The sequence below is a fragment of the Triturus cristatus genome, chromosome 6, assembly GCF_964204655.1.
Source record: "Triturus cristatus chromosome 6, aTriCri1.1, whole genome shotgun sequence".
NCBI classification, from domain to species: domain Eukaryota; kingdom Metazoa; phylum Chordata; class Amphibia; order Caudata; family Salamandridae; genus Triturus; species Triturus cristatus.
In genome coordinates, this window is record NC_140589.1 from 189,920,119 (window position 1) to 189,938,782 (window position 18,664).

At 45.2% G+C, this 18,664-nt stretch overlaps 1 protein-coding gene across 1 annotated transcript in view; it reads left to right on the plus strand.

The window, feature by feature from the left end:
• Positions 1-18,664, plus strand: part of LOC146816613 (cysteine-rich venom protein TEL1-like) — a 216,788-nt gene that overhangs the window by 49,146 nt on the left and 148,978 nt on the right. The gene's annotated exons all lie outside the window — the stretch shown is intronic.

Here is an 18,664-nt window from a genome sequence, read left to right on the forward strand (position 1 = left end):
CTGTGTGGCAGCAACAGGCAACGGTGGTGCAGCTGGCACAAACTGTATTGGCTGTTGTGCGGCTGGCATGGCCTGTGCATGCTGCGGAGCTCCTTGTTCATTCTGATCTTGTCTGAGTGGCCGTGGTCTTTCTTGTGTTTTACCTATGGCGATATTATGTTTTAAAACTGGACAATCGTGTACGTAATGACCTGGCTTTTTACAATAATTGCATGTCCCTTTTACAGGTCCTGCTGAATCGGAATGTGTCATACCCTTTTTATGTCCTTCAGCTGGAACTGTCTGGGAAACTAGCATTTTCATTTTCGTGTCTTTCATGCGTCTGTGTTCATGTTCTTGTTCCTCTCTAATTCTATTGTGATGGTACTGTAACATTTGTAACATTTGTGATGGAGTGTTACCTTGCCAGGTACTCTCGAATTTTAATACTCTATTCTTTACTTGGGGCAGGGCATTTTCTACTAATTTTGTTACAAACAGATGCGGGTATGATTCGCTACTTGCTTTTAGGCCACTATTTATACCAAAACATTTTTCAAATCGGGCATAGTAATCACTAGTGTCTTCATCTTGCTTCTGCTTACAGGCTGAAATTGTACCCCAATCTTCCTTTTTCGTAGTTAATAAACGTGGCAGTACCTGTACTAGTAAACCTGGTAGCGCTTTAGTTTTATCCCCAAGTCCTGCTCCTGCAGTTCGGGCCTTCTCTTCCGCTTCTAATACTGACCATTCTATCTTTTGGTCTCCTACCTCCCACTCTTTTTCCTTGAGTTTCTCATAAATACCAGCAGGCATCAATACCTTTAATATTGTCATAATGTCGGGATAGGTATACTCTCCCATGAGTAACATGTCTTTAATTTCTCGGTGAAAACCCGCTGGATCTTTGTCATGACTGGGTACCACTTTCTTCATTTCTAACAATTCTATTTTCGATATGGGCGTATATACAAATACGCGCTTAAACTCGTTGTCCTCGCCTTTTATTGGGTGCACTTCTCGTAAGGGATTCTGTCTATCCATGTAATACGTGGTTCTTTCCTTGACGGGCAATGAGACATGCTCTGAGCATACAAAAAGAATATACTGCTTTCTTGATTCTAGAATTTCTTTAATTAATTTAGTACCTGAACCTCTCCATTTATTCATAAGCAATTCAGTCAATATGTCAGGTAAGGGACCAGGGTCCGAATGCTGACTCCGATATAGTATAATGAGTTGTTGAATCATATAAATCCCAGCTAACCTCTGTTCATCTGGGGTGAGATTCAAAAATGTGCGTGCTACTGTATCATCACTATATTTTCCGGGACTGTCCACCCAATGGACAGCTGCCCTGGCTAAATCTTGTTCATCCATAGAATCGAGAAAATGATAACCCCTTCGTTCTCGGAGTAGTTTGTCGGCGGCTTGGAACGAATGCTCGTTAGACCTTATATTAATTATAGGTATTTGGAAATTCCTGTTATTATCTGGACATATCGGACGTATCGGGTCAGTAAGACATCTATTACTATTACAAGATCTTCCCCTACCTACATAGGCTATGGTGTCTGACTGTCCCGCGGGCAGTCCTGACCCTTCCTCCTCGCTTTGTTCGAACTCGTCTACCTCTAATCTTTCTTCGTGTAGGCGTTCTATTTCTTTACGGATCTTTCGGCACATGGCTATTATACAATTTTTCTTATCATGTCTACCTTCTGATATATTCTGGCTCCATCTGGTAAGAATTTGCATTGCTTCCGGGTCTACCCCCGGTCGGTCTTGATTTCTGATCACACAATTTATGAGGAAACGTAACAGTTCCCCCTGTATCTCCACTTTCTGGTATTCCATAGCTCTGGTAATACATTCTGGATCTCGCCCTGTTTGGACAAAATGATATATTTTATCTAGATGCGCAGTCATTCCTGGTAACTTCCCTAAATACACTGCGGCTCGTCTGATACGTAATGATGCCAGGGTCATTTCGTCCTCTTTACCGGGCACAGGGTCATATCTACAATCTACAAGAAGTTCCTTAAGCGTACGGGCATTTATGAGTTTGGGTGTACGTGAATGTGCTGACTCTTGAAAAGTAAGTTTATTTATTCTGGGTGGCGTAGAAAAAATATTGGTAGCACCTCCCGTAGCCCCATCTGGGGTGTCGGGTGTGAAAGGATTCGTTGAACGTGACACAGCAACTATAGGTGTGGACACAGCTATAGAAGTAGCTGTAGGAACAGATGCAGAAACAGATGTGCTTGCCGGAACTTGTGACTCGATCTGTTGCTGTAGGGATACGGGTACTGGATCTTGGTGTTGGACCTCCCTGGTATGCGGTCTATGTGGGGCGGAATTAGCATACTCGGGAGCTGCGTCATCTAAATATGAGGAAAGAAAAACATCTTCTGCGGTTCTAGGATGCCCCTTAGGATGTACCTTTATTGGGAATAATGGGGGTGGCAAGTCTTTCGGTATCTCTGGAGTAGCCTTAGGTAATCCTTCGGCTAGAAGGGGATACATACCATTCAGAAGGGCATTTCTTTGTCTATCTACTTGTTCTGATTTCACTCGGATACCTTCCTCAATTAATAGATTTTCTCGAACTTTATTTGAACTCTCTTTATTCTTTTCTTCCTGTCGGAGTGCTTTTTCTGTGCGTCTATGAGATTCTTTACGCCATAACTCAACGGCGTCTTTCTGTGACTGTCTGACTTTCCTTTTCCATAACTCTTCCTCGACTTTCATGATGCACTCTGCATCCCAGGTCCCCGCTGCGGGCCACCTCTGACTTTCTGGTAATTCCTTGGTATAGTCTACCCATAAATCAAGGAATAATATAGCGTCTAAGCCATGTTTGTGATACATGAAGTGCCCTGGAGTGTCCCTAGGAGGAATAGGGACGGCTTCTTCGAGTACCCCTTTTCTAGTAGTGATCTGTCTTAATTTCGAAAAGAGCGGCATATTGACAACTGATCCGATACTTAATCTTGAACACACTTAATACAAAAGCACAATAATGAACAACCATTCATACCACAATATGCAGGACGTTTAACACATCAAACATTAAACATTAAACATTTTTTTTTTTTAACCTTTAAAATAAACAACAATGATGATCGTCTGCATAACTAATCACCAAGCATAATTCTTGACAATAACTAGATACTTCGGAATACTTGATATACTGCTAAACAGTACATATACACTGCTAAAACAGTGCAGACCGGATTTGTGTACCCAAACCCGTCTTGACCGGCACAACCTATGTGCACGTCGGAAATGCCTCCCCAGTAATGGTACTCACCGGGTAGCTTCGGAAACGGAAGGCCTCGGCAACTGAACTTGGAACGGACTGGACTCGACTCGACTCGTCGGAAACTGGACTCGACTTCGAACTGGTGGGCCTCTGTATACCTCGGATCTTGCTCTCTCAGCTAGGCTCTGGTCGGGATACTTCGCACTTCTCACCGCCTCGTCTGGGTGTTGATCGCAGCCTCAGTCGCCCCCGCTTGACCGGAGGGAGATACAGGAAATCCTGCTGGTACGCGTTATTGTCCGTCCAGCTGTGGCAGGAGACCGGGCCTGCAACTCACCGCCGGCGCGTGAGATGAGAAAGTGTCCCTGTTCGGGCGCCATTCATGTGGTAAATAAAATTCATTACCGGGACTTAATTTGATACAGAAACATAATAAAATAGCTCAGTAAAATAAGAGGCAGAATCCGTGGTATTAGAGGTTCGGAATGGGCTTTATTCCAATGATCGATTATAATCGGTTGCTCCAAGTTCCATCACCACGGGGGTTCAGGAAGTGAAGTACATACTTTATTGACAAGAAATGATTTTTATAGAACATACATTACAATGAAGCGAATGCAGTAGGCGTAACAATTGATAAGGTAAATGACGATTCATATGCGTAACCGAAAATGGGTGTAATAAGGAGTAAAAAGGAACATAATTGGTTATGATGTCACATATAGGTGGATCTATAAGATAATACTTGGCATAGATGCGCGCGCAGCAGCATGACGTGTAATTGACGTGCAACTAGGGGGTGAAGGGGACTTGACATTTAGCTCTACATGTGGAGACAAAAAGTCTGGGGGGTCAAGTCAACCTAATCCCAAATCATATCTAACATCCTATGTTTAAAGAACTATGTTATCCACAAAAGAAGGACTCTCGGACAGAATCTATTCTATACTGACTGTGCGTGCGTGTACAAGCGTCTAAGTGTCTACACTGAATGCGAGGGGGTAGGAATATTCCATGGTAACGGGGCTATGAATTACTTGCATGAGGACAGAGAAGCCGAGCCTTTGCTCGGTAGCTGGAAGAATGTTTACTTAAATTGCTAGACAGGAATGCATCGGCTAAGGAGTGAAGCAGATAATTCGAAGGTGAAATACAGTTCTTGGCAGAGAATAGGCTGATGTCAGGCTTCGTGAGCCGCGCAGAGAATGAGACAAAGTTCATGGTCACAGATGCAGGCTCAGACTCGAGTTTTCAGAGGCAGAAGGCAAGAGGAGTTTGATGACAGAATCAGGGCCTACTTGCCTGGACTGTAAAATGGCATAAGTGAACCATACAAAGCCGGTGGCCTTTCATACTTAGGAATGGAATATCCGGCCTATTCATGGCGGATCTGACAGAGGACATGTTGACGGTGGACGCACATGTATTTGCGTCTTCATAACTGGAACTGGAGGGAACATACATGTACTTGTGACATGCACATAGAACCGTTGGGGTCCAAGATAGGGGACATAACTGATCAGAAAAATCCATATTTCCACAGGAGAGAGAGGTGGAGGGTGAGGAGAGACAGTGGTGGAGTGGGGGGGGAGGATATCACTTTTACTTCCTCTCCTAGTGTAAGGTAATGCCCCCACCCCACAGGCCCTGCCGGGGCCGAGAGCAGATCACTGTTCGCATCAGCCGTCACCCGAGACCGCTCCGTGCTTGTTGGTAAATATAGGTTCACTATCTGTTGATAATGGGATTCACTTGGGGGGCTGACTTACCTCCTCCACCCCCAGGGCCAACACTGAGAAGGCATCAGAGACCTGGTGCTGCCTATGCTGCAGTACTGCGAGAGAGAGGGATGGGGGGTGGGCAGAGGAAGAGGAGTGGGGTTAGAGAAGGGACAGGTGGGGAGAGAAAGAGGAGAGAAGGGACAGAGACAGAAAAGGAGCAAAAAAAGAATTAGAGTAAAGAGGAGAGTTGGGGAAAATGAAAACATTACGAGAGAACATGTAGCAAAGAGGTGGAGAGAGAAGATGGGAGAGAGTAAGGACGCAGCCAAGAGATAGGGCAGAGACAAAAAGAATCGAAACAATACAAAAGTATTTTCCAAACTCGTAAATAACCACGGGCCAAACAACTGATCTGCAATGAAGCATCCGAATCCGGTATATCATGACGTTAACCCTGCAATAAAAAATAAATTTAAAAAAAATAAAAAAACACGTATACACCATGTTGACCCTTTTCCATGCAACGTATTCTAAAACGCTATTCTCATTCATACATTCACAGCAAACCTGTTCACAAGAGTGACAGAAAATGTGGTATTAGTGTTACATTTTTGTTTACATCCATACCCGCTCACTTATGCAATTAAAGGATTCATGACCACACGGTTAAACAAAACGTACTGATTGGCCTTGCCGTGAAGGAGAAACACGTGTTGAGACACACTCCCGATCTGTGAAACGTTCACCCCACTTTCTCGAAATTGAAACCAGTGCATGTGTCCGACGAACTTCCTGCCGCTTATCTGAATGCACCAGTGGCAGAAGATAGTCACCATTTTGCAACAACACAATTAAAGGGAGGCATGTCTGTCTCTCCCCACCGCCACATGTCTCTGAGTCTTACTGTCTCATGCGAGATCTCCCTCTAGGAGACAGCTGACACCGACTCTTTCCCTGAGACAGTACGGGAGATGCTTGTGTGTGCATAGTGTGTGTGTCTATATGTATATATCTGTGTGTGTATGCATGTGTGTGTGTTTGTATGTGTATATGTTTGTGTATGCAGGTGTGTGTTGGTGTGCAAGTATGGGTGTGTCATTGTGTTCATTTGTTTTCATGGATGTGTACACATATGTTTGTGTGTATACCTGTGTCTGTGTATGCATGTTTGTGTGTATGTATATGTGTTTGAGTATGTTGGTGTGCGTGCTTGTTTATATGTGTATGTGGGGTTGGTGTGTTGGTGTGCATGTATATGCATATGTTTATGCATGTCTGTGTGTGTTTGTATATGTTCATATGTGTGTGTAAATGCATGTGTGTGTTTGTATGTGTGCATAGTTGTGTATGCATGTGATCAGAGGGAAGAGTGCACTTGAGGGCAAAGTGGAAAACATACAGGGAAGAGTATGTGAGGGCAGAGAGAAAAATACAGAGGGAAAAGCACGTGAGGGCAGAGAAAAAAATACAGAGGGAAGAGTCCATGTGAGGGAGGAGAGAAAAATAGAGAGGGAAGAGCTCATGTGAGAGCAAAGCGAAAAATACAGAGGGTAGGGCGCATGTTAGACCGGAGATAAAAACATAGAGGGAAGAGAGCATGTGAGAGCAGAGAGAAAAATATAGAGAGAAGAACACATGCGAGGGCAGAGAAAAAAATACAGAGCGAAGAGCACATGTGAGAGCATAGAGAAAAAATGCAGAGGGTAGAGTACATGTGAGGGAAGAGAGACAAATACAGAGGGAATAGCATGTGTGAGGAAAGAGAGAAAAATAGAGAGGGAAAAGCACATGTGAGGGCAGAGTGAAAATACAGAGGGATTAGCACATGTGAGACCAGAGAGAAAAACATAGAGGGAAGAGCATATGTGAGGACAAAGAGAACAAGTACAGGCTATGCCAAGCGGAAGTGATCGCGTTTGAGATGAAACATCAAAGCGGCGAAAGTGAAAGTAATCGAGCAGAGCATCAAAGGGCTGGGTGAGAAGGGAGGGGGGGGAATGCAAGGGTCAAAGCGGCTAAAGTGAAAGTAATCGAGCAGAGCATCAAAGGGCTGGGTGAGAAGGGAGGGGGGAATGCAAGGAGCAGAGGAGCAGCTGTGCACGTGCACGCCATCGTGCACTCAAGCCCTAGGCCAGCAAAACCATGTGGGTAGCACTTTTGAAAGCCCACTTACAAAATGTCTCAAAGAGACAGCTTTTGCTGTCTCAGCGAGACCTAAAAATGCCTGTTTACTCACATCTGTATTTGCAATAGCTAGCTGTACCTCTCTAGTCCATTACCAGTTGGAGATTGACACTTACATTTTCTCAGAGCCACAAATGGTGCAAGAGCTAGTATTGGGTTTCATCCTTTTCAAAACTAGTTTAAAGTGATATATTTTTGATGGATTGCCTGTTATAATGCATCTATAGGGAACAATAATTGCCCAGTCTTGGTTGCCCAGCGGAATGGCTTTTTTGCTCCAGATTATTTTCCCTTTTTTAAATTTTGTAGTTAGTGTTATATTAACACCCATTCAAAAAGAGGCCACTCAACGAGGAAATGTGAATTCAGATAAAAAATGTAATAACGTTTTTAAATTATAATAATTTTGTTAATTGTTTTAATTGATTTTTTTCCTAACTTTTATATGTGGTTTATGGGTTTTGCAGGGTTTTAGGGTAAGAAGTAAATACATTTTAAGTAATTATAAATTATATTTTAAATTATTATTTACTAATTTGATAAATAATGAAGTTATTTGTGTAAATAAGTTTTATTACATTTTATGAGTGTGTTGTGTGTTTTGTTGGGGTATATTTTGGGAAGGCTATTCATTATAATTAATTAATAATTAATATTAAATTAATGATAATTGGTTTGTTGAGAAATATTTATATAAAGTATGTAAACATTTGTTTGTTTTAAAGGTAATTTTTGGTGAATTTTGAGATTTTTGTGGGGATATACAGTGGGAAGTAACCAAGTTAAATGAATGTAATAATAAATGTTTGGTTGAAAAATGATTTTAAAATAAAAACTAATATTTGTATGAAAATTATTTTTGTATTTTACTTCTAATAATATTTGTAGGAATTTGTGTTATGTATTTAACATTGTACTATGTTTTTATTTTTTACATTTTTAATAACAAATATATTTGTATTTCTTTACATATTTATATTTTTTTAATTTGATTTGTTCTTGAAGTAATTTTATTTTGTTCAGATATTTTGCTTCATTTTATTGTTGCACTGATTGGACTCGGAATAGTAAATTATACTTCGCCGCCATCCAACACTATCCGTACTGTTGACTGAATGGAGTTGGAATAGTAAATTTTACCCCTCCACCATCCAACACTTTCCCTACTATTGCACTGATTGGGTTGGGGATAGTACATTTTACCCCTCTGGTATATCCAATAGTTTCCCTGACTGGAAAGGAAATAGTAAATGTTATCCCTCTGCTATCCAACACTTCCCTACTGTTGCAATTATTGGAGTGGGAATAATACATTTTACCCTTCCGCTATCCAACACTTTCCCTACTGTTGCATTTATTGCAGTGGGAATAGTACATTTTACCTTTCCGCAATCCAACACTTTCCCTACTGTTTTATTGACTGGAGTGGGAATAGAAAGTTTTACCCACCGCAATTCAACACTTTCTCTCCTGTTGTACTGAGTGCAGTAGGAATAGTAAATTTTACTCCTCCACTATCCACAAAATTTTGATGGTCAATATTTTGTCAGTGAAGCCACATTAAGGCTATAAGATGCTCATTGGGTGCCACCTCCAAAGATGGCATCATACCAGATGTTTCTGTTATGGTTGTTGACCTACTATAAGTTTTGACAGTTATGCCTCTTTCCAAAACCATCAAGTAAACCTACAAAGTCTTCCACAGAACCACACAAAAAAATGCCTGGAAGGCAGAGGAGTTTATCATTAACCCTTTTGCTGCCTTATTGAATATATAAACATCATGGTAGGGTGGCCGGGGGGTGTGTGGCTTGAAGCCAATGGCATAGAAAACAAAACTCAGAGCTCCCGCCAACAGATCCCCATCAGACCGCATCCTCATGATTCTGGCCAGTGCACGGGGCACAGACTTGCAAGGAGCCAACTGTTGGTGGTGCAGGCTCGACGGGGATGGATATTTCCTGATGCCGGGGGCCCTGGATCAGCCGCCGCAAGCCTAGACATAGGGCGAGCGGCGACCGGCCTTGCAAAAATGTCACCCACTTGAGTTATATTGAAGACCATGGAGACGGAATAGCAGTGCAGCAAAGGACACCCCAGAAGAGGCCCTGACCCACTGGGGCAATAACTGCGAGTGATTAGACTGCAGTCAGCCGTGCTCGACCTCATTTCCTGTGGCCTGCCATCTGGGTGAAAGGGGGCCCGGGGCTGGTGAGGAAGGAGATTCATGCCACAGCCTTTGAACAGCAGTTGCAGTGGTAGAGGCCATGCAATAAAAGCAGAAGAGACAAGGGCGGAAATACCCACGAGGGAAGAGACCCATTCTCCAGACCCTGAGAGACATGACCCAGGAGCTGCCCCGGGTGGAGGAAGGACACTGCGGCAGACAGTGCCCTTGAGGACCAGAGGTAGGTTGAAGGGAAGCGCCGAAGCTGAGGGGGGCACAGTAGTTCACGTGCCTGATAGGCTGCCATCCCCTCGTGAAGAGACTCTCATCCTCATGCACTCCACTCTCCTTGCCTGCCCTCCCACCCACTGACCATTCACAGAGCTAGAAGCAGGAGGCCCAACCAGTCCCAAAGAGGAGTGACCCTGGTGCAGTCCATCAGTGAGGACTGGCCAATGCCTCGAGGGCTATAGACCCTGGAGTAGCATTAGTGCATATCAAAATGCTGGAGCCAAGAAGAAACTGTTAACTATTTGAGGGCCTCACCAGCTGACTGCCAGATCGCTGTCCTGGGGACTGCGGGGGAGAAGATGACCAGAGGTGGCTCAGCTGCCACTGCGAATCACACAAGCATGGAGATTGACCAGGAAGGGAGCGGAGTGGTCCTCTGCCACTGAACCCACTGGCCTCCTAGTGGCCACGCAGCAGGCAGGGAGCTCCCTGCGGAGCACCATTACTAATTAATTGGGGCCCGGGATTCTGGGGGATTGTCAAGGAGATAGCAGAATCCCCTCCCCCGCACCTACATGCCTCAGACTGAGCAAGAGTGGGACAGAGGACCACCCCTGAAAAGACCAAGAGACAGCTGGTTCTGGTGAACCCACCTTGATCGCCTACCCATGGTGTTGAACCCGGGATCCCCGGTGGCCTATCCAAGCAGACTAAGAGAGGCAGTGTCACTCTGAAGACCTTGACAGCCATGCCGCAGCACTTTAAGTGGACTGACTGCCCCAGCCCTTTCCTCCAAGCACCACACAGAGCATAAAATGAGTATATCGGTTCAGAAGAAAGAAATGCTGCTGACGCCCATGAGGAAGATGGCGCTTCTAACAGTAAGTGAGATGAAGGAGAAAGCAGCGCTCAGCAGGAGCACCCCCTGGTTCCCCATCTTGCAGGACTTTATGCAAGCTACAACGGCCTATCATGAAGCATGGGAGGCCAGGATTAATAATCTGGTAGCAGACAAGGGGATCCTGAAAGATGACCATCATCGCTGAGTGGAGCGGGTCACCACGGCTGACATAAGCATAGAGGAACTGCCACCGTTGGAGTATTAGTTGGGAGTTAAAAGTGAGCGAGATGCTGAGTAGTGCCAGAAAGAATGCTTGGCTGGTGGCTAGGCCGTGAAATAATCTGAAAATAGATTAGGGGTTCCCCTAGAGAGGTGGAGAGATATTGGCAATTGGAGTTTGCAACATTGGGGTCTCCAATGATGCATAGATTACTTTCCTGGAATATTAGGGGCATGAACACGATGGTGAAACAATATAAGGTGTTTTTAATTTCTTAACAGAAGAGGCATTCACATGGCACTCCTTCAGGAAACACACTTAACATCTAAAGGAGTTATGGCACTGAAGAGGCATTGGAGGGGTCAGGCTTATTTCTCCACCTACTCTGCATATGTGCACAGCACACTAATCTGGGTCAGAGCTGGGGTACCCTTCAAACACATGGGGCACGTGATTGACCCAGAGGAAAGGCATGTGGTAATGACTGTCCGATTGGAAGAGTGAAACATCACAAAAAATAACAGCTGTGTTCCTTTTTCATTCAACTTTAATGGGAGGAGATTTCAACTGCGTGACGGACCCCGAGCTGGACTGCTCTTATACTCCATAGCTGTAGGCTCCGATGGACTGCACCACTTGTGTTTTTCGAGACTGCCAGTTTAGATGGGGCTGATAGATACAAGGCGCCGATTAAATCCTCAGATGAGAGATTACTCCTTTTTCTCAAACCTCCATGAACTATACATAGGATTAGACACATTCTTATGCACCCCAGACGTCCATGCAACCTCCCATGAGGTTGAATACCTGTCCCGTACCATCTCTGATCACAATCCTGCACTTCTCCTCTTGACTCGGGAACTCTTGACACCCTGCATTCCTACCTGGAAACCTAGGCCCGAATCCTGAGATGATCCCGCCAAGAGTAAACTATCTGGGATAATAAAAATAATTAATTTGCCGAAAACAGAGGAACAGCATCCTCACATTACCAGAATGGGACGCATTTAAAGTGATCATAAGGGATAAATGTCTAGTCAAGTCCTTGGGTGTTAGGAAAAAACTGCTACAAGAAACCCAAACTGCTGCAGAAGCCCTTAGAGAGGTACAGAAAAGTAGGCCAGCACGACTGGAGCTTCACTAGCAGCTTTGGAATGTAAGTAATGAGCAGCGAGTCAAGTAGAACGCCTCTGATGTTTCGATTATACAAATGGTTAAGGCTCATGCAGAGCAATACCGGACTGGCACAGGTCCAGTGTGGCTGGCCGATCCAGCGAAGAGAGGATTAATGTTAGTATAGATTCAGACTGATGAGATGAACACTTCCTTAAATGTTTCATGCAACTATACACAAGCTCCAGAGAACCCAGCGGCAGGCTGATAAGGTAATACCTGGAACCTCTACCTCTTGTTACTCTTACTGAAGAGAAGGTTCAGGAACTGGTGGCAGATATCTCGATTCAGGAAATCAGAGGGGCAATTAAGGGTTTAGCTGTAGGAAAGACACCGGGGTCTGATGGACTGCCAGTGAAATTCTATACCAAGTTCTATATACTATTAGCACTGAAGCTGGAGGAGCTGTACAAGGCAGTGAGGGAGACTGGGAACCTCCCCATGTCCACTACAGATGGAATTATGATCCCAATACTGAAACAGGGCAAACCCGGCAAATGACTGCACGGTCTATAGACTGCTATCTATGCTTAACATAGACTGCAATCTCTTGAGTAAAATATTAGCAACCAGGCTCCTACTGTAAATTCCCAAATTGGTGCACCAAGACCAAGCGAGATTTATCCCTGGCCATAATACTGCTCTCAACATATGACGACTACTGGCAATACTGGTGTCCGATACATACAACAGTGACCAAGTGGTGATATTTAGTGTTGACATTGAAAAGGCATTTGATTGTTTTGACTAGTCATACCTCGACGGAGTGATGGAACAAATGCAATTGGGACGAGGATTCCTGAAATGGACTAGTCTGCTCTACAAAAACCCTATAGCAAGAGTATGCACGGGGCAATCCATCTCTGACAAATACCATATTGACTGAGGGACAAGCCAGGGGTATCCGATGTCCCTGTTTCTATTAATTCTATCAATGGAACCCATGGCCTGTGCAGCCAGAAAAGGACATTGGTACCAGGGGATTTGATTGAGCGACTACCATCATCACATAGACCCCTATGGGGATTACTTATACTCTTCCTAAGCGACGCTGGGGAGAATATTCTAGATGACTTTGGGGCCCTGTCTGGACTTTGGGTCAACCGGCAGAAATCCATCCCTTTTCCAAAAGTAGCTATCCGAGGAACTGTGTTGGGGTTAGATCGCTTGAGGTGGGAGCCTTGCTGTTAACAGTATCTAGGGGTTCGAATTTTCCAAGACCAGGATGACCTCTTAGAAGGCAACATAAACCTACTGCACTAAGACACAAACTGGACTTCTGGAAAGGACTCCCGATTTCTGAGGCCGGCAGAGTGGCTCTGTTAAAGATGGTGGCACTCCCATGGCTGGTATACTACTTTACTGTGCTCCACTGTAGATACCAAGAGCAATGTTTATAGAACTGGAGTCCCTGGTAATGTGTGTTATATGGGGGGCTGGGTGTAGATGAATAGCTCTAATCACACACTGTAGTGACCGGTCACAGATGACGGTCTAGCGACTCCATAATTTGAATCATATTATCTGGCTGTGCAATTGCAGTGGTTTACACAATGGTTAGCAGGGAGATAGAACATAGAGAAAATGTTAGGGCCATTTGTTCCCACATCGGACCAGCTGTGCGAGGTGCTACTGCAAATAAGGCATTATGAAGACTGTGATACAAGGGAATTTCAAGCCATTGGTAAGTGCTGGACCCTCTGCCTCCAAAACACGAGAGGTAAAAATTTTCATTTGCCTGACCTGCCCATTTCAATGATCAGCTCTCTACCACATGGGGGAAACTTGGGAGGATTGACGGAGTGGGTTGCAGCATGGACGACAAAAGTGGGGCATCTGTTCAGAGATGGAGAGCTGATCTCTTTGGAGGAATTCAGAACAGAATTTGACCTACCGCAGGGCCACTTCCTCCTACATGGGGCAATGATAATAGCATTCCGCAGACACTGGAAAATGAGCTTGAAAGAACTTCAACCACACAAAACATGCCAAAATGTGGTGTCAGCCTCAGGATTCTGTAGAGTAGTATCAGCTTTTTATCTAGTGATAAGAGCCAACTTGCTGCTGCCACTAGACACACTCAGAGGTACATGGTAGGGAGAGCTGGGTCGCATTCTGGGAAGAATACCCAAGATATCAAGAAATGCTCGAATCAATCTCATCAGTGTTTTCATACTCAGTAGAGGATACCTCATGCCAGACCATATTAACGGGTACTTTAACAAGACAGAAGCCACTTGACCAAGGTGCCGGACCGTAGGGGCAGACTTAATACATACAAATTGGCACTCTCCCCAGCTATGACACTATTGGGAAGAGGTAATGGTGACAGTTGAGAGGGCAGTAGAGGAGGAAATTGCTTGCACACCAGGTCACTGCCTGCTTAGCTGGTTCCCTCATACTTCTAAAACATGGGCAACAGGTAGCTTCCAGATTGTGGCATACATATTGGCTAAACAGGAAATCACTTTGAACTAGAAAGCACCAGGAGGGCCCTCTGTCATAACATGGAAGAAAGAATTTGAGAAATGAACAGGATACAAAGGAGAGATGCTATTTTGGAACGCAATGAGAGGCATCGGATCTATAGATAGAGCCCGAGCTTAGTAAGCACTGGTTGACAGCTTAAAACATTGAGAGTCACAGGCAGAGGATCTCACGCCATGAGGTCCCCCTCACACTGCCTCAAGTTGCTAGCGAGCTGGGAGGTTATGAGTAATGGCCCACTCACCATCATACACTGCCCCCCCCCCATTGTGGTGGAAATTACTAGATAGGAGATCACCCCTTACAGATACGAGATCTTATCTAGCGATATTCTATGGACCCGACCGCCACTCAGAAGCTGGATAACCAAGCTAAACTAGGGCACAACTCAGGAAAATGGAGAATGGGAGGGGTGAGGGAATTGTGAAAGTTGATTTGCAGTTTATAGCCAAATGTCAATTGTCACATAACTGATGATATGTAACCAAGATGCTCCTCTCACAAGTGTGTGCCCACAGGTGTGCGTATGTATATATTAACTTGGCAAAGGGCACCATGACCAGTGGTGATTCCTGCAACTAAAAAACAAGTAGCCTAAAACATCTTTTTGCTGTCAATAGTTTTCCATATTTTCAAAATGCAATGTGCACATCCTGGACCCACAGTAAACTCATTTGTGTCTGGTATCCTCATGCTTAGGATACCCTGAGGAACAAAACTGCAGTGAAATCTTTGCAGAGATATGTCCCTACATGAAGGAGACTGGGGGTAATTACCATGATTTGGAAAACAAAAAAAAATATGACAAAGGTCACATTCAGTCCAATCTTCAGGTCACAAATCTGAGTTAGGGTAGCCTGGCACACAATGAAAGAAAACTTTGGATGTGTGGCTGTCAAAAGTATATGATTGTGGTATGTTTCAATGAAGCCCGTTTGTGATACCAGAAAGCAAAAGCAAGGTAGCTTAAATCAGGTAATCTCTTGTAGGTAATCTGAAAGAAAACCTAAAGAAATCTGGTGCCCCACTCTCATCAGAGACAGAGGACTGCCTAGGGGCTCATGCATTGGTTGGGTCATTTTCTATGTGATGGAACTGGAGGAAATTACTGTATTTTGGAAAATATTGCTAATATTCTGACAAATGTCATGTTCAGTGCTTGCTACCAACCAGCCAGTGAGAGCAAAAGGGATCCAGCTTACACCAATAGATTACCATAGCTTTATACGTCTTATATAGTCCCAACTTTCGTGATCTGCACTGATATTACATTATTATGTCTACACACTATATTTGCTAGAAAAACCCACTCATGTTTGATTTTGCAGGAATCCAGGCCTTCAGGGCAGCATTTTCTCAGTGTGCTGGAAATTATGTTTGTCCTTTTTATAAATGCAAGAAAATAAAGAGCGAATCTGATATTTCCAAATTTTTTCAGTATATCTTCAAACTGAAATGACATATTGATGTGTGGTTTGTATTAATGCATAGCCCTGAAAAAATAATAAAACGTAGTTTCAATGGGTGCAGAATGAGACCTAGTGCTTAGTTTTGGGAAATGCTAGTTATTAGATCTTGCTCTTCTAATAGGCCTCTGTCACAATTAAAGAACAAAGAGGCAAGTCAGTGAAAATTACCTTTTTGACCTGCTCAGTAGTCAACAGTTAGCACATTAATGCCCGTGTTTGATTTCCCCCATGTGAGAAGTTGGCCTGGTATATGATGCTCACTAGTTAAAGTGATCACCTTGTACCATGCCAAGCAACCCTTATGGTGTGGTTGTAAGTCAACCTTTTCGGACTAGCTGCCCTAGTGGTAGCGTAGGCTAAGCAGTCTTTGAGGCTAAACTCGTGAAGCGTGTTAAGCCAGCTGTTTTACCAAATGCAACCCCCTTTTATACCAATGAAAGGACACCACACAGATATATATTCAAAATATATATGTATTTATTTCTCAAAGTAACCCCTAGTCTCTTTATGAGCACAGGAGCACAAATCGTCAAACAAGATTACAGTAGAATACACAGAAGTTGCACTTTATATGGATAGGCCCTGGTGGCCGCTCAAACCATATACTAAAATAGTGGTATAAGTACCACGAACAGAAAAGGGAAAAGGCCTAGGGCCTCTAGAATCGCTGGGCCTACAAGGAGCTAACTTCAGTTAGTGACCAGGAGGTCCACGGGTGGCGTGTGCAGAGCAAATAGTCACACGCGTGCTCCCATAGGTTTCAATGGGTGCGTAAAAAGTACAAAGTTACTGCAAAAAGGATCTTCCGGATGGACTAGGAACTCAAGATTTGGAACACAGGCACTAGAGATGTAATACTACACTTGGGCACAGGTGTGCCAGCTTTACCTCACCCACGGAAGCGGGTGCATAGGCCTCGAAGTGCGTCGGGTTTCTTCTATCTGTTCCGTGGAGCCTGAAGACAAAGATGCTGCAGGCGGTCGGTCCGGGAGAGATGCAGTGGATCCAAGAGTGGATCGGAGATGTTGAAGACCTGTAAGCAGAGGGGACAGTGTTCACAGTCACTAGCCAGTGACCAGCGTGGCACCAGGTGGGTACCAGGCAATGTCGGGTGCAAACAGGAAGAAAGGTGTAGCTTGTCTCTGCAGCCACATGGTCCCTGGAGGTCGACGACGTCCAGGAGTCGGTTCACGAGCTATCCCACGCAGGCTCTCGCTGTCGGCGGTGTCGGGGACTTGATCGAAGCAAACAAGCCTTGGCAAAAGCAATTGTTGTAGGAGATGAAATAAGCTGATGGTTCTGACCAGCAAGGTCAGAAAGACTGCTCCTTTGGAGGGGAGCAAGGGCCAGTCTGGAGCAACCAGACCAGCGGTGTATTTTATGAAGTTCGTCGCCAAGATGGCTACTAGCCAGCGGGCCAGCAACCGGTTAGGCGCATCGAGTGGCAAAATGCAGAAGGGCCCCACGCAGATCGTGGAGATGTTGGAGGGCTCACCTTTGGTGCAGATGCTGCTCGGGTGTTGGGCTTCTCAGATCCCAAAGCACAACTTGGAGGGAGCCTCGGTTGTTGCACTTGTCAGCTTGTCGTGGTCGTTTCAAGATGGCTGGCTCCACGTGTCTCGGTGCCTCCACGGGTCTCCTCTTTTCAGGGACTGTGGATCGGGCGGTGAGAGGTCTGGAGGTCCAGGTCTTGTCAGTCTCTGGGCTCGGGCTCCGGCGGGAGGCGGCGGCAAAGCAGACGTTGATTCGCTGGATGGTGCTTGCGTTAGCAAGGTGGTCACTCCCTGACCACAGGGGAGATTGGCTTCAGTCCTCTGTGCAGCAGAGCGTCGAAGTTCCCGTCTTCTTCTTAGTGTTAAGTTGATTCCAGGATGTCTGAAGTCTTAGGACACAGCTCCTACCTTTAAGCGGATTCTAGGGGCCGGACTACCTGCTAGGTCCCTCCCTATGGGTGGGACCAGGAAGGGGGGTGGTTACACCCCCAATCCTTTGTCCAGCTCGCCCCAGGCCCGGGACTGGTGTGCCCCAGGACCGGTTTGAACTGGCATATGCACCGAGGCTCCTTGTGAGCCACAGGCATGTCTGGTTTCTTTCAAGCCCTACCTGACCAATACACAAAATCCTGTCTGGGGTGGTGCACGCACCTCCCCTGGCAGGAAACCCTTTGCCCACACCTCCCAAGCTGGAAGGACTCCCAGCAGCAGGAGGGCAGACTTGTGTCTGTGGTGGCAGCATCCATTTTGTGGAGCTGAGGCTATGTCTGATTTTACCCGGGTTTCAGGTACTGTACATGTCGTGTCCCTCTAGAAGGGTGGAATGCTAACCCCGTCGCCAGAATTGGCGAGGGGTTAGTATTCCAATTCGTATGACACCTTACTCGACATGTTTTGATAAAGCCAAACCAAAGATAGCATTTAACCGCGAGTTCATAATGCACTTAAGAGTATATGGTATGACGATATCTGGAAACAGTAGAAGGAAGTTGTTCCGACCACTGCAGACAGGCTCAGCTCATGCCAGAGCACCATCTCACATGGAACCAAGCACTCTGCCTTCAGGATTGTTAAGGCCTGCCATAGGAGTGACTTATAGGTTACCAGGTGTCCCATTTAAGGTTAGGTATAGGTATACTACACCTAAGTAAGAGGTGATTACACCAACTTACCCCAGCTGAGTGATCAGCCAGTTGTGTCAAATTGTTAGGCCAAACCTGGGGTGGCATAATACATGCTGCAGCCCCTGGCAGGCCTTGGGTACACCAATGCCCTGGGTACCTAGTGTACACTGGTACAGGGGCTGACAGGGTGATCCACTTCCAATTGGTTATGCACCTAGGGTGCATAGTTTTAATTTAGTAGAGAGAACAGCAGGCTGGGGGTCTGATTGGCAGGCCCACAGCCTCAATATGTCAAAAACCAGTGAAGCAA